Source organism: Paralichthys olivaceus, chromosome 1, assembly GCF_024713975.1.
Source record: "Paralichthys olivaceus isolate ysfri-2021 chromosome 1, ASM2471397v2, whole genome shotgun sequence".
NCBI lineage: Eukaryota > Metazoa > Chordata > Actinopteri > Pleuronectiformes > Paralichthyidae > Paralichthys > Paralichthys olivaceus.
Window position 1 is genome coordinate 25,411,680 of NC_091093.1, and position 15,930 is coordinate 25,427,609.

Sequence of the window (15,930 nt, forward strand, 5' to 3'; positions counted from 1 at the left end):
GCATAACCCCATCTATACACTACTTGATGGCGGCGAGCTCCATTTTCAAAGCAACCAAACCAGTGAATTGATTCCGTGATGGTGCCGTCACCCTCACTGGAGGTTGTGTTGATGAGGGATGAGTCGAGTTCAGGGAAGCAGCATCCATCAGTGCTGCTGCAGGCGTTTAACCATTTTAATAATTTACAATCGTTTTCACAGATTTCATCATTGTTGTGAAACACGCCCTGATTCTTGCATGAAAGCCGTTTCAAAATCTGTGGTTGTTTTGGTATTTCAAAAATACGTCCAGATGATTTTCAAACGTGGACCTTTCTCCACTCTGACACGGATCAGATAGAACGTGAGGACGACGCTGACGTGCACGGAGGCTGTAAATAACGAGGCCACCTCTGAGACCAATTCACTGAAAAGTGTGATTTCTTGATACAGGAAGAGAAGGAAAGAGGTTGTGGGTAGAAGAAGAAAAAAAGGTAGTAGCTGAGCAGAGTAAATGAAAAGAAGATTCTTGTTTCCAGCACTCTTGTTATTGCAGCCTGTTCTGGCTGTCAGAGGACCTGCCTGAACCCTGACCTCTCTGCCAGCAGCATGAGGAAGTGGTTAAACAGACTCATAACAAGAGAGCGAGAGAGAGAAGCTGAGGCGGAGGGGAGAGAAGTGCTGTTTCTTTGGCATGGCACCTCAGGCCGCCGGTTCCTGTCCCTCACAAACTCTGTGGGATTGTCTGCTGACGACCCAGCTGCATGTTTGTGTGTCGAACTAAACCGCGTCTCCTCGTTCCCTGAGAGCGGGTGACCTCATTCTGCGTCTGAACGGCGTGCTCTCATGAGAAAAACGCCCCCCCCCCCCCAATCCCATTAATTCAACCACTCTCCACTGACCATGTGGCTGAAGTGCAGATGGATAAACCAGGCTGCTGCTCCATTGCACTCGGGCAGTTTCACGCTCATAAACGCAGTCAGGGCTCGGTGAAAGCACAGTCATCCCGCCCGCCCAATCCCTTCATGTTGTTGTACCAAAGTCTCTGCTGTGTGTGTGTGTGTGTGTGTGTGTGTGTGTGTGTGTGTGTGTGTGTGTGTGTGTGTGTGTGTGTGTGAGCAGTCTGGAGGGGACATGCCAGATGTCAGTGCTCCGTCTTGGAGCAATTAAACCGGTTGTTATGATGAAAGAATTTATTTGCCATTTGTTTCTCCTGCTCCAGACTAATTGAGTGATTGAGATCTTAATTAGATTAGCTCTGGGTTTTTTTCCACCTCCGTTCTCTCTCAGCCTCTTTAATCCCTCATTTGTATTTAAACTCTTAACTGTTAAAGTTATACCTCTGTGTTTAAAGTCTTCTGTGTGTGTAGGAGCTCATTACTGCAGCTACTGGACTAAGTCCTGTGACCATGGTGAAGTAACAAGAAACATGTATATCGTTGTTGTGCGTTGAATATCACCTGCAGGGATGAAACCATTACTGTAAAATTCCACTCGGTTATTTGCACCAATTAATCTTTAGTTACCATAATTACAGTGATGATTTGATGGATACTGTCCATGACACGTTGCGTGCATTTAACAATAACTGATATTTTGTCCCGATGTCTGCACTTAACATAACAACTGGTCGACCTGCAATAGATAATGAAAATACTATCAGCATTTTTATTGATAATATAAATCATCTGTTTCATCTCTAATCACCTGTAATTAAAGATGTTCTGATACAATTTTTCATTCACGATTCCTATTCCTGGACTTTGGGTATCGGCCAGTACTGAGTCCTGATCTGATACCAGTTCATTTAAAAGCTTAACAACTTGTATAACATATTTTAACAGCTCTATGTAACTAACTCTGTATGAAGTCATGATTGCTATCGTTTCCTTATATGGCCTGGCTCAGGTTAAACCCAAAGAACAAATCACATGGAACTTATTTTATTATCTAGTTTGACAGTAAGAACTGAAATGGAACACAGATAAATAGATTTAGGACTAAACAACAATTACTTCCTCAAAGAGTTTGAAATTGAAGTCTTGTGATCTGGACATGTGTAGTGGTGATGTCTATGAACAGGTTCAATTGTTTGCAGGACGTTTCTTTGTAAATGTTATATATCTGTATCAGTAGATGCAGTATGGTGATGAAGCAGTCAATCAGCCTTGGTGGAGGAATGTTCTGTCTGAGTGCAGATCCTGTTTTCTATTAAATTATATTGTATATTTTGTTCTCGCTTTGACCGATGATTCACCAGGTTCACACCTTTGCATCAGTTTTGGCAAATGGAAACAATCGTGGTCATAAATTCTGTCCAGAATGCTTCAGCTTCCTGTCCCACAACATCTGCTCCAATCATCATGAAAAACACTCAGCGCAGCGCCTTGTGGATTACAGCATCCATATGTCGACAAAGAGATGAAGACAAACTCTGTCTGTGAGACGCTGCTGCTCTCTGAGGTTCCTGAAATGGCCACGAGGAAGTCTTTCCAGATCAATGGCATAAAAAGCCCGATGCAGCCTTTACTTCCCTCGGCTTTAATTTGTCTCTGTACTCGAACACGTTTGTTTCTTGTGTGTAAAAATCTCTCTGCTCCATAAACCAGCCAGGTTGTTTTGCATTCTAGTTCCTTGCGAAACAGCAGTTGGGTAAAAGCTATAAATTATTTATCCATCGGTTGTTAGCAGAGATACTGTGGATGCTAATAAACTCCTGCAATGTTTGATCTCCTCGGTACCTTCGAGCTGAAAATAGTTGATTGTGACTGAGCTGTATTTCAAAGGGGCTCTGCTATTTGCCGTCTATTTATTGCCTAACAGGCAACTGGTGCATGTGTGGTTTGATGCAAGTAGAGTTAATAAAAGCTTTGTGATATTATTCAGGCAGTGTATAGATTTGTGTGTTTGTAGCTACAGATTTTTCAGTAGGAAACCTGATCAGTCATTATTATAGAATAATTATTGTGGATTCAAATAATCCTAGATACTGATGTCAGTTTTGAACTTTGTGTTTTCTGCTCACTAGATTGATCTTACTGTCGATATAGTTTTTCGAGCTGTTAGTCATGAGTACTTTAACAATGAAGGCAAATATTACTTTGTGAGAAAGCTGTGTAATTTTCTTACGCATGAAGGAGGTTCAGGTTCAGGTGCATCAACTGTACACTGTGCTACATATGGTCCTAGTAAGAGCCCATCCCCAGGTTATGTCTGGATGGAGGAAAGAACAGTTTTAGTGACACATTTGTTTCCTACACGGAGTCGATTCAACTTAACGGCTGGTTCTGGTTCTCTGGATCTAATTTGTTTTTTTTTAGTGGGGGGAGGTTTTTGATTGCAGCTATCCAGTCCCTGCTGTGCCGAGTGTGGTGTTTGCTCTCCGTGAGTGACGAGGTCGGAGCCCAGACGCCCGACATCAACCCTACATTTTCTGTATTCACATATTAATCTTTTCCACATGAGCCGTCCGACTGAAATATACTGTATATATATATATTTCACCGAGATGTTTTTCTAAGTCTGCGATAACATTATACCACACTCTCTTTAAATGATTTCCTCCTGCGCTTGTCAGAGCTGCCACTCAAGACCCGGGGAATGCTGCCATAGGAGAGTGTAGCGGACAATCAAAGCTTTCACACTCGGTGAACTTTTATGTTAGTATTACAAGGTTAATGTTACTGTGGGCCAGAACTCAAAAACAGCAGGTCGTTGCAGGCTGTGGATGATTCGTCAGTGGAAATCACACGCTCGGTGGAGCAGCGCTTCATAATTGCCCCACAACACTGACACACTGCCTGTTGATGAACTCTTCGCTCCTTACCACAGGTTAGCTCGGTTACTTAGCACCCGATTGTGTATTTGGGAGGAAAAAATCAGCAATATAAGGAGGGAATGCTGAGTATTATTGGCATCTGGTTGATTGTTACTGTAATCATGTCAACACGTTAACAACCACACACACACACACACATGCAATCTCACCACCAGCATCCTCCACCCTCCTCTCAGAATCAAACGCACATTAACTTCCAGCTCAGTCAGATCGGCTTAATACATCCACCAACTCTGCAGGGAAATTACTTGCAAGCTGAGTATTGGCAAGACCTCCGTATTGTTTTCCCCTTAAAGACATATTACTTATGAATCAGAGGGGGAACGGGGGGGGAATGAAGTGTTATTAGAAAGAGTGAAAGTTATCAGAAAAAGTAAAAGTGAGACTTTAGCACTGAGAAGTCGGGGTGGGGGGGCTAAGAGACTTGTAAAATCTATTAAGCATTTTCACCAGGGAGGTCAGAGGTTTTTAACACGGTAGCACAGACTGCGCCGCCTCCACCGGACGACGTGTTAACACTTCTGCAAACAGGTAAGAGCACAGTAAAATGTCTGTGTCCGTTCTGTCAGAGTTTCATGAGGTGAAGCAGGGGATCTGTTTCCTGTGCTAAAATTATCCACCGGCGCTGGAGGCTGCAGAGGCCCCGAGAACATAACTGCATGTAATGGTTATCGTAGTGATGTGAAGGAGAATCGGGGAGTATCCATCATCAAACCATTCTACATCAACAAGTAAAGGCTCATTCATGCTGCCTTTACAAGAAGATAAGTCGGTTTCAAACGCAACACGTGACAAAACGTGTTTGTTTGTAGTGAATTTACTAAGTAAAGCCTGGGGAGGTCATGACCCCTGTGGTGTAGTTTATGGATGCGAAACTATTTCTGGCCAAATAACTGGATTAACGTTTGAAATGTGAGACAGGGAAGAGATGGTTTATTTTCGAAACATCCTCTCAATAATGATGGAACGTTGTGTGGCATGTCATTCGGGATGTAAACATGACTGCACACTTTTCATTCACCAAATTACTCCGTGGGAAAATGGAGCAAATCTAAACATAATATCAACTAAAACAGCTTTTGCACGTTATGTTTATTAGTGATATAACATTTCAAAGGTCAGGAACTCCCCAGTGTGCAAAGTTTAATTTCCCTGTTCATACAGTCCAGGCCGTAAGTATTTGGACAGTTACACTCAGGACCAATGACTGTGCACATATTGAGCCAAATCTATCAAAACACATCGGACAACGTTCATTCTGCAGGACAATGATCTAAACATACGACCGAAGCAACCAAAGAATTGACAGGATGACGATGAATATCCTGGACTGGCCGAGTTTTATCAAGTGAAATCAGTCAGCTGTATCACACTTGCTGAAAATCAAGCGATTGACAGACACCAAGTAAGAGCTGAAGGTACAGTAGCTGCTGTGAATTCTGGGAGAGCAGCACAAGGAAGATACAGAGCACCTGCTCTGGGATGAGAGTCATTGACTGCAAATTATACAAAATATTACATATGATGGTTTTGATTAACTTCATTTGTAGCCGTCCATTTACTTTTGACCCTTTGAGATGTGGGCTCTTTGTGGAAGAAAAGCTGAATCTCACTCAGAGAAGCTCAGAGTCTCAAGAACAAGAAATGTGTCCACATGCTAATGATCTTTTTTACTTATGTATATATATATATATATATTGGCATTTTTTTAATTAAGTGTGAAAGGGGAAGAGAGTGAAAGATGACTGGCACCAGAATCAAACCTGCAGCCACTGCAGAGGGCTGAGGTAGTAGTACATGGGGCACCAGTTCTACCAGGTGAGCTACTATATGTGTGGCCCGGAACTTCTTGATATTGAAAAGTTTGAATGGCTATAATCAGAAGCTTGTATGTTTTAAAGTGAATGTAGCCTGATACTCCAGTGTTCATCTTAGTTTGACTTTAATGTCGGCTTGGGTTCAGGCTCTGAATCCATGTAGGAACTTGGACTTCCTAAAAAGATCTGGTGAGAAAAAACAGCCTGAAGTGATTTTTACTCCCCATCAACTCTTTGTTTGATTAAAAGACTTAAAGCCAGGAAGCCATGAGTCCGAGCTGCAGGCAGCTGGACGAGGCTCCTTCATGCTCGTGTTCGGTATTTGTATAAACTCTGATATGTTACTTCTCTTATACCGCAGGGGGCCATTTTGTTTATGGCCCAGGCCGAGTAGACCACCACGTCTGTGTTCACAAGCTCTTTCCACCATGAGAGCTGTAACAGGTCAGAGCTGCTCCAGAGAAGTTTCTGTCATGGGTTGAGCCCCAGACGGAAAACGGCACTCTGGGGAACCACAGGCACCCATAAATATTCAAACCCAGAGAAGTTTATAGAGTTTGTCGTTAAGGATTTATGGTGGGCTGCAGAGGCGGTCATGGGGTGGGGGTGGGGAGGGGGCGGGTGCGTTCTGTACTTGCAGTGCCGGCGCTGGTGTTGAGAAATGGAAATAAGTGTTAAGATTCACTGATGCAAACATGACACCCTACCAGTGTGAAAGTAATTAAGTCTGGTGTCGTTGGGAGGGTTTAATATTCCTGTTGAGTTGTTGCATCAGGGCGACGGCCAATTTCATTCTGCTCCATTACTTTGAGTCTTGTGAGGAAAACAGTTTTGTGGATTAATCTGTGGTGGTTTGAGGGGTCGTCATGCTTATCCATTCAACATTATATTGATGCATTTAAGCTTCATGATGTGACGCGTGCTCGATATGCATCATCAGAAACATTATTTTAACTACATGTAAGAATTAACTGTTCTAATTTGCTCATATTTATTTAATTTGTGTGATTACTTGCAAAGAAAGTGAATATTCTTGGACGGGTTCTTCCTGTGGTCATGCACCACCCGTCAACAAAATTGTATAGAAATATACATATATATATATATATACACAAATATAGGCAGTGGCAATTTTTCACATTGATTCTTTAGTGTGGAGCTAAAAAGAAAAAAGGGGAACATGACATGTTAGTCAACTTCAATGTTCAGCCCTTGTTTGTGAGTAATTGTGTGAACATCACAACACTTTTGGGGAACATCATGGGTTTGGGTCAGCATGTTTCACAACCTGCTTTTCACGCCCATGGTATCTCGCCACAACCACATGATGCTTCACTAACAAAATGACCACTTCATCTCTCACTTCACACCCAATTTTTTTCTCATCTCTCTACTTCCCCTTTCTCGTTTCTCCTTTTGTCTCCTACCTTTCCCTCTCATCTGCGTCCTCGGAGCCATCATCTCTCTCCTCCAATCTGTCTCTTGTTACTCCATAATTTCTCTTCCTCTCTTTCTGGACTTTCTGTTATTTCCAGGGGCCTCTGTGTGACCTCAGCTTCCCTTTTTTTGCCTTTTTTTTTTTTTACCACTCGCCCTCTGCTGTGTCATTTCAAATAACCCACAACCGAGCTCCGTTGCGACAGCGTCATTTCTCTTTTAAAACTCTTGAGTCTTTGGTGTTGCCACATCACGCCAAGATAATAGTAATTTTAAAGGAAAAGGTCACGCTGACGCTGTACTCTCCAAAGATATTTTCCCTATTTAGATAGTTCTGAAAGCTTTTACGAAATCATTTTGCAGTGGCTGAATACAGATTGGTACCTGGCAATTCTGATGTTACTGTGAGCAGCATGAGTGATGTTACCATCTCAGTGAGTGACAGGCAATTTATTAAAATAACTCCCTTCAAGACACTGGATGTAACCTTTAATGTCCTGGCATCTTTCCTCTTAGTCTTAAGCCTCTGCCATGAAGTAACTGCAAGTAATATCTTAGCATGTGTATTAATATCAACTAATTGTGTGTACATGTGTATTGTCTGTTGGCCTCTAAAACTTAAAGGAGCATATTAAAATATTTGAACTTCAACCAAAACCATCGAAATTGTCTCTTTAAATTAATAACTTACTTACATGTTAGTTTGAGATAATTACATTTTGAATGTTTTAATTAAAAAAGCCTCAGCCCTTGTGTTCGCAGACATGTATGTCTGAGGCACGTGACGAAGCCACCAGGGTTTTTCTTTTCTTTCTCCCGCAAGCCACACATCCTCGGCCGTGTCGTGTGATCCCACCAGCATCCCAATAAAAAGCAGGAAGCTTAATTTCCTATCCTGCCAGAGAATTGCTCATCCGTCCTCCCCTATCTTCACAAGCACTCAGATTTAAATAAAAGAAGACACTGAAACAAGGCCGATGTTACAAGAGAGTAAACAAGGCTGCCGTGTGAGGAATCCAGCCGCATTTCTGCAATATATAAAAGGGGAATTGTTGATGTCTATCTCCCTGTGACAGATGGGGTTACAATAAAAGCTGGGCCAAAGGAGATGGGGTGGTTTGATACCAGCTAAGATATAAAAAACAAAACAATTTAGGAATGCGACAGGCATGTGCTGCTCCAGACGAGAGAGAATTTTCGGCATCTTAAGTACAGATGCCTTCAATGAAAATTGTCAGACTCTTAACATGATATTCTCAATTACCGATATGTGTTTTCATACTGGAGTCATGTCTGTAGTAGAAATGATCCGGCAGTCATTGGTTCCATTCTTTATATTGTGCAGAAGTGTGCATGTGTGTGTGTGGGGGAACGTGTTTGTTTGTGATTTCACTCGTGGTCATGTGTCGAACCAATTAATTCACTCGAGTTTGTGGTTGGATTTGTTTGCTAACTGGCAGTTTGCTGAGAGGAAGCATCCATTTTAAATGAACCAGTATTTATCACACAAAACGCTGGACCAGTGCTGATTAAGGGCAACTGTAGATGTGTAATGGGTTAGCACCCGGAGCTGAAGGGAATTTACACTGCGTTAAAGGTCTCATTCCATTATTAGTAGAGCTAATGGGACTAAAGAGGGCTGTTTTCTTATGTGTCATTAGTTTCTCCTACACGCGCCCTGGTGTCTGAACACAGGAGGACTGAAAATAGACCTTTTCTGCTTTTCGTTTGATTTTTTTTTTTTCCGTCTGCCAGCCCACGAGTGAAAATAAGATATTTGATGTTGTTTTGCTGTCTGTCTTTCCTGCACCCACTCCTCCATCAGTTCTTTCACACTCAATCATGCACATATACAAATGTGAACCCACACACACTCTTCTTCTTAGAAACACACGCATGCACACATCCACCACCCGTCGAGGGGAAAATGAGGCAGACTGCACTCATGAATTCTTATTAAGGTGAGATTATTGGGACGGCAGCTCTGGCTTGTCGATGTCAATCATCGCACGTCATGCCGATTGCGATAAAAACAATTATTTTCAATCTGACTTTCGGTCCAATTACTCTCCAATTACTTTACTGTGCATGTGGCAGTAAAATTTAGATTCTCAGACCAATCAGGTCAACAACACATTTGGCTGTCAATCACAATTTAATATGAGATTTCAATTCGTATACTTGCAGGAGTTTGACAGGTAACGCAGACTAAGAAGGACTCTACTTTCACACCAGCCTCCTCCACCAGCTCCTGCTGGCAAATCATTTCTGCAAATATGCTCTCACTTGAAACAGACAATGTCACAACAGACATTAGATTTAGAAGTGAACTTATTTGCAAATGATGTCAGAGTGTCACTGCTGTTTTTTTACAAATAAAATTGCAGTTTCATCAGGTGAAAGATGTGGCATCGGATCGGTCCGTAGATTTGCATGCTTGCCGATGCCCGCCCTGGTGTTTTCAGAGGCATTTCCAATGCTGGTATTAACATCCGAACATCTGTTTGTTTGTAGTTTGTTGTCAGTTACAGCTGACTGATGAATGTAAACTTGCCTCCGTAGGAACAGTGATTACAAGCCACAACATAATCGTGCACATACACGCATGTCTCTGCATCGTACATTTGGTTCAATGCTTCAACACATCTTCACCTCTAATCTCGGGAAACTTTAAATTCGGAAAAACAGAAGAAGAAGAAGAAAGAGCCTGTGAACATCTTCTTTCTGCGTAATTCCTCCGAGTCTGTCGGCCTCCATCTGCGTGCACGTCCATCAATAAGTCAACGTTACATCTGTGAGTTGCTGATATATTTATAGGGATTTCCTGAGGCTTTCTCTCTGCATGCTGGATGTTTCCTCGTGACACCGAGTGCTGTCAGGTGCTGCCTAAGTGTTACTGGGTGACATCTGACTCAGCCTAATGTTACGTCTGAGTTATCCGTCGTGACTGTGGACTGTCTGATGACATTTGTCAGTATTTACTGTTGTAGGTAAACAAAGGCTTCTCCTCCCGACTGTGACTCACAGTGGACAAGGGCACAGAGAGTTCATCTTCTGTTTGTTGGGAGCATGACCAGGGCCCAGTCGGACATGTATAGACTGTGGCAGGTTGTCTTTGTTAAGGATGGGCTGATAGAGACATTTCCCCGTGGATGTCAAAGGACAACTTCCCAGATGTGTCTGAGTGAAGCTGATTTTTTTTTTATGTCCTCCCTCTCTGTCTTTCTCATTTCCTCCTCTTTCATAGCCCTGCTTCCTTTTTCTGTCTTTGCAGAGAGTACAGTATCACACATTTAATAACAGCTTAGTGGGTTTGGCCTGAGGACGTTACTCACAGAGATAAGAATCAGGGAAGTCTGTCACTACAACTCTGAAATGCTTTCTGATCTGTTTTGTATTTGCAAGATATGAAACAGTTCTGTTGCACCCCAGTTCATATTCTGGTTTATATTCTCCAGGTGCCCCCGTTATTTTTGTAACAGATGTCTGGCCTGTTTAGATACGCTCTATTATTTGGGGAATGTATTTGGTACGGACCATGATGCCTCAAATTATTACTCTTTATAATTCTCTAAACAACTTCTTAAAGAGCTATAATAAAACATCATGGGAACTTTGAGCAAGATCACTGCAGTTTGAAATACTTAACAAGGTTATTTAGGTTGCACACAGAGAAATTAAAGGACAACCCAAATAGCTGGAGGTTTGATGATTGCAAAAAAAGTTTGTGGTCGCTCAGGAGACCTGAAGTTAACCTTGAAGAATGGTGACCTACGAGTTGTCCTGGTAGACCTGCTAAACGCTTGTGGGTCAATCCCACATTGCCTGAAGACCAGATATGAATTCTGTTTGAGGTGATCGTGCCTTGACAGATATAAAGAGGCCCACGGGTGAAAGACTTTGAATTACCAGCCTATAGTTCAGGTGTGTGAGGACAAGAAGCAGGTATTGTATGTTCCTTGTGGTGATTGGCTGCGGAGGTTTCCAAGCTCAGTCTACTTGATGGTTGTTGTCAGCTCTGCAGGGCCTTGACATAAGGAGCAGGAAACAAGCAGCTCGAAGGAGGACGAGGAGGCAGAATGTGGGTCTTGCTAGATAAGGAGAAGGCGAGACGAGGTAAACTGGCAGCCAGGAGCACATAGGTGGTGATTTGGTCCATTGACTGAAGAGTGTTGTGATTTAATGGTTGAAACTCTCAACTAAGTTTGGGCACCACCTGCTGACATCACCTGGCTAAAGGCCTTTTTTTTACCTCAAAAGGAAACCAGAGAATGGAACTCGACAGGTCAGTTCATTTTATTTATGCAGCCCAATATCACAAAAGTGCTTCAGGGGCATTTAGAATCCGTGCAGCCTCCTCCTCTGTCTTTAGACTCTCATAGAGGAGGGATCATGTAACACTGCAGACAAACGTACAAACTAAACTTAAAATATGTAAAAAACTTCAAGTGCTGCATAAAAGCTCAATAAGGAAGATATTAATAAATGTGATAGTTATTTATAATCTGCTCTCTAGGATTGTGAGTGCTCCTCTATAACTAGTCAGACTAGCCCACCTCCTAATTCCCTTATATAACTAAAATAATAACTCTAATAAGCATAGTAAGAGAAAATCTGACGCACTTTTGTGATTGTAACTCTCACAGAACATTTTCGTGACACTGACAAGTTTTGGTGGAATCTGTTGTAATGAAACAAAATCTCACAGCGTCAGATATTTGGATATTTCTGTAACAGCATTAAATCATAATCCCTGGTCTGTCTGTGACCGAATATGAAGACTTTCATGGTCATGCAGCTGAAGCACAAAGATCTGAAGCTGCCACTGTCGGATGTCATAGGTTTAATAAAAGTCGTCATCATGGATAAAATACTGAGATGAGGTGGAAAGTGGGTCTTAACACTGGGTCTAACACCAGCAATAAAAAATAAAAACCCTCCTGCCTGGAACTCAGCTCAGTGTCTGACTGTCCACTTGTTGGCAGAGGTCACCTGCCACCACCCCCCCACCACCCACCACAGGTTACCCGCAAAGTCTCATTATCCTTTTATTCCAACATTTATCTGACAAGAGAGCAGGGAGGGAGCATCCAGGCCACGTTTAAAGATTAATAACAGGCGGTAAAAAGAGAAGAAAGGCAAAAAAAAAGAGAGAGAAGGCCTTAAACTAGCAATTCTGTCTAATGTCTGGATGTGATAGGGTTGACAGAATTATTAATCAGGAACTAAAGAAAATTCAGACCTTTGCTCTCAGTTGCTTCACTTAGTGTCTTTAGTTAGCACTATTACATAGCAACTGAAGGTCGAGAGGTCTGCTACTAATTGGTTCTACAGGGTTTTGAGTAACAGCGAGCGGAGCCCAATTATAAAATCACTGAGACACCACAGAGGAGTGAGAGCGAGGAACAGAGGGAGCATAAAAGAGTGAGAGAGGGAGAGAGTGACAAGGGACGTGCCGGAGAGAGGGACCACGGAGGAGGAAGACTGAAGTGAAGCTGTTTCATCACTTTCGCTTCTCTTTCCTCAGCAGCGAGCTATTAATAAAATTTATAAATCAGCGGTGGCATAAATTTTAATAGCGGCGGTGGAAAAACAGTCAAGGTCTCTGAAGATGGCTGCACCTCATTTGAAATTCCATTTGCATAAAAGATTCACGTAACACAGGCAGATTTGAAGGGACTCTTTCTTTTTTATCGCATGTTCATTTATTAGTAATAGAAGCCTTTTTACACGGCGGGATCTGACACGAGCACTTTGGAATATAAATCAGTGTCTTTTCAGAACAAGTGTCTCCTCCTTTTTGCTCCCTGAGCCTCATGTGTGGCGTGCACTTGTGTGTGTTTTTGTCCACGCTTGGATGTCCAACAGCGGATCTGAGGTGGCAGAGGCATTGTGTGTGTGTGTGTTTCTTGTGTGATTGTATGTGTGTGAGATTGTGTGTGTGATGAGACGTCAGCAGACAGGTTCAGTTCAACCTGGTGGTTGTTCCTCTGAAAACAAAGGAACAACCACTCCCTGAATTAGTGCCTTGTCGGGGAGGTGGAGAAGCCGTGTCGGGTGGAACATCATCGCCCTCTTTCTTAGACACTTCTGTATGTGAGGGGACATGTTACCAGTTTGTTGGGCTGGAAGCTCTTAGTCAACTGGGTTTGTGCTGCGTGAGATTTAAGGTAATGTGCTGTCATTTCAGTGGCTGCTTTCAACAGCAGGAGACTTGTGGATCATCAACTAAAAACATCCCTCTCACCTGAAATCATCTATTTATATATTTATAATTTACAAGCAGATTACATTTTCATTCATGTTTACTGAGAAAATAATTTTTTGTTAATATTTTTGCATGTGCAGTGAATATTGCATTATTAGATAAATTCTTGTTATGTGTTAGGCAGAGACATTAGGTCCGTCCCGATTGTGAACACGATATCTTGAGAACCTCTCCAGGGAATCTTTTCAGATTTGGTACAAACATTAACTCAGACTCACAGATGAAGTGTTTGGATTTTGGTGGTTGAAGCTCAAAGTTTAAGGTAATGGTGATGTTGCCAATCCCTTTTTCCCTCATTTTGTCTTGAGAATGCCTTGAGATAACCATTTAAAATTGGACACAAATATTAATTTATACTCAGGGATTAAGTGATTACAATTGGTGGTTGAAGGTCAGAGGTCAAGGTTACTGAGCACAAAAGCCATTGATGACATTTGTTTCAACAACATGATGGGGAGAACATTTTAGCAGGGGACAAGGTTTATTGAAAAACTTGAGAGCCTCATATCCAACCCACTTTGATCATTATGTGACTGGTCACTGTGGAGTGAGCACCTGATAAAAGTCGTGTTGATTCTCTTGTGTTTGTCCACTGAGACTCTCAGTCGGCCTGGGATTATCGTCAGCCTTTAATCAACTTGGAGCAGCAGCCACGTCCTGCTTCCTCACCTCTAACTTCTGAGCCACGATTGCATCGACAGTATTGACCGAGATGATCAAACAGAAGGTCTATACATACACCCAGGCCATTACTTTATTTGATCTTTGGCGGGCCTCTAAGTAAGTCAGATTGAATCAGTGTGATTGAGTAACACGAAGGAATCCAGTCCTGCTTCCCTTCAATTTAACCAGAATGACCAGTACGTTTTAAATAATTCATTTTCATTCATCATCGGTCTTTGGCACTTCCAAAAGTCGTGTTTACAAGAATGTTTATTTTCCTTTTTTTTCCAACTCATAGCAAACAGAAGTTTTAGGTTACATTCAAAGTCCCCCTACATGTAGAACATGATTTACAGCACAGAATATAATGCAGCTGTTTGCAGCTATGAGATTTATGAATGTACATTATGTAATGTTTACATTTTAAACATCAGCCAACAATTTGATATGTTGACAAAAAAATGTTTCATATAGATACATAGTTGAAATAGAACTGCAGTTGCTACACTATTGCAATTTAAAGGCAGAACATGAGTCAGGATTATGAAATTTAATCGTCCTTTACATTAATACGCAGCAAAAACCTGAATATTCAACCCAAAAATATACCTGTTGCATCCAATTAATTATGTACAGCTGCCAGTATCAAGTGATTTCTTTATCGTTGTTAACTTCTGTTGGTTTTCTCTTCTAATTAAGCAATTAATATCTGCCGTTTTGATTGTTTGCTGTTTGCCTTAGTGGCGCCAGTGCTCTATTTGTCTGTTTGCAGGAGGACAGCAGTGTGCTGAATAATGCATGGCACATCTCTGTGACAGACAGCACAGCCATTTGAATTATGAACATATCGGGTGAGAGCCTAACTCACACTGACGTGTTTGAAGGGAAAAGAGAGTGTAAGGCCGAAAAAAAAAGTCTCATCGTGAGCTTCTGCCGTTTCACCTTTTATTGGATGCGATGGATGAGAGGAAGAGTGGTCAGCTCGGATTCTTTAATGTGTCTTGTTGAAACCCTTTGAAACCTGAAGGAAGGCAGCGCTGCGTGTGGAACGTGCTGCTGTCAGGACGCCTCATTTAGCACATAAATGTGTCTGATTTGCAGGTGAATTGGACCTTTTCTCTTCTGACCTTCTGCCAGAGGTGTGTACTTGTACACGCATGCAGGTGGAAATGATGGATCAGGAAACCCCGTCCCTCTCTTTCCTCTTTCACCACCGCAATTAGATGATTCACTTTGAACATTGTCAATCGTTTGTATTGCTCGTAAACATCATTGATTAATAAAACTTGAGCACCAGCAAAAAAGAAAATATAAATAATACATACATATACATATATACCAAACCCAGGTATTAAACAGGTTCCAGTGCTAAATTATGAAACACAGTAGTATCAATAAGCCCATATTTTATGAACCCTTCCTGCTAGGTTAGAAAAGATGTTAAGGATTACGGATTATGTTATTAGATTATGTTGATCTGATGCGTAAAATGGTTGTAGAAGTCAAAATTGCAAAAAATGTCTGAGATTACCCAAATTCACCCTCTGTATAATCATTGAATACTCAGGCATGGTCCCAAATACTGTTGATGCCAACCTCACGTTAACCCTCATGCATCCCCATGTTTTCTCAAAAGTACACAGTCACATCTGCATATTACATGATTTATATTGCTATCGTTCCCTGTGGCAGCTTGTCAAGATGTTTTTACTTGTGTTTGTTCTCAGGTGTTCTTTGATAAAGTTTATAGGGACAAGCTGCTGTTTGATCTGCGGGAAACGTGAGCTTTGTGCAGAAGAAAGTGTGAGTAAGACATTGGGGCGTGCTTCAGGGGCGAACTGGGGTAAAGCGCAGCGTTCTGCAGTCTGTCACCTTGAAGAGAGGCAGAATGTGCAGTTCAAATCTGCAGGGAACAGATCTGTCATGAG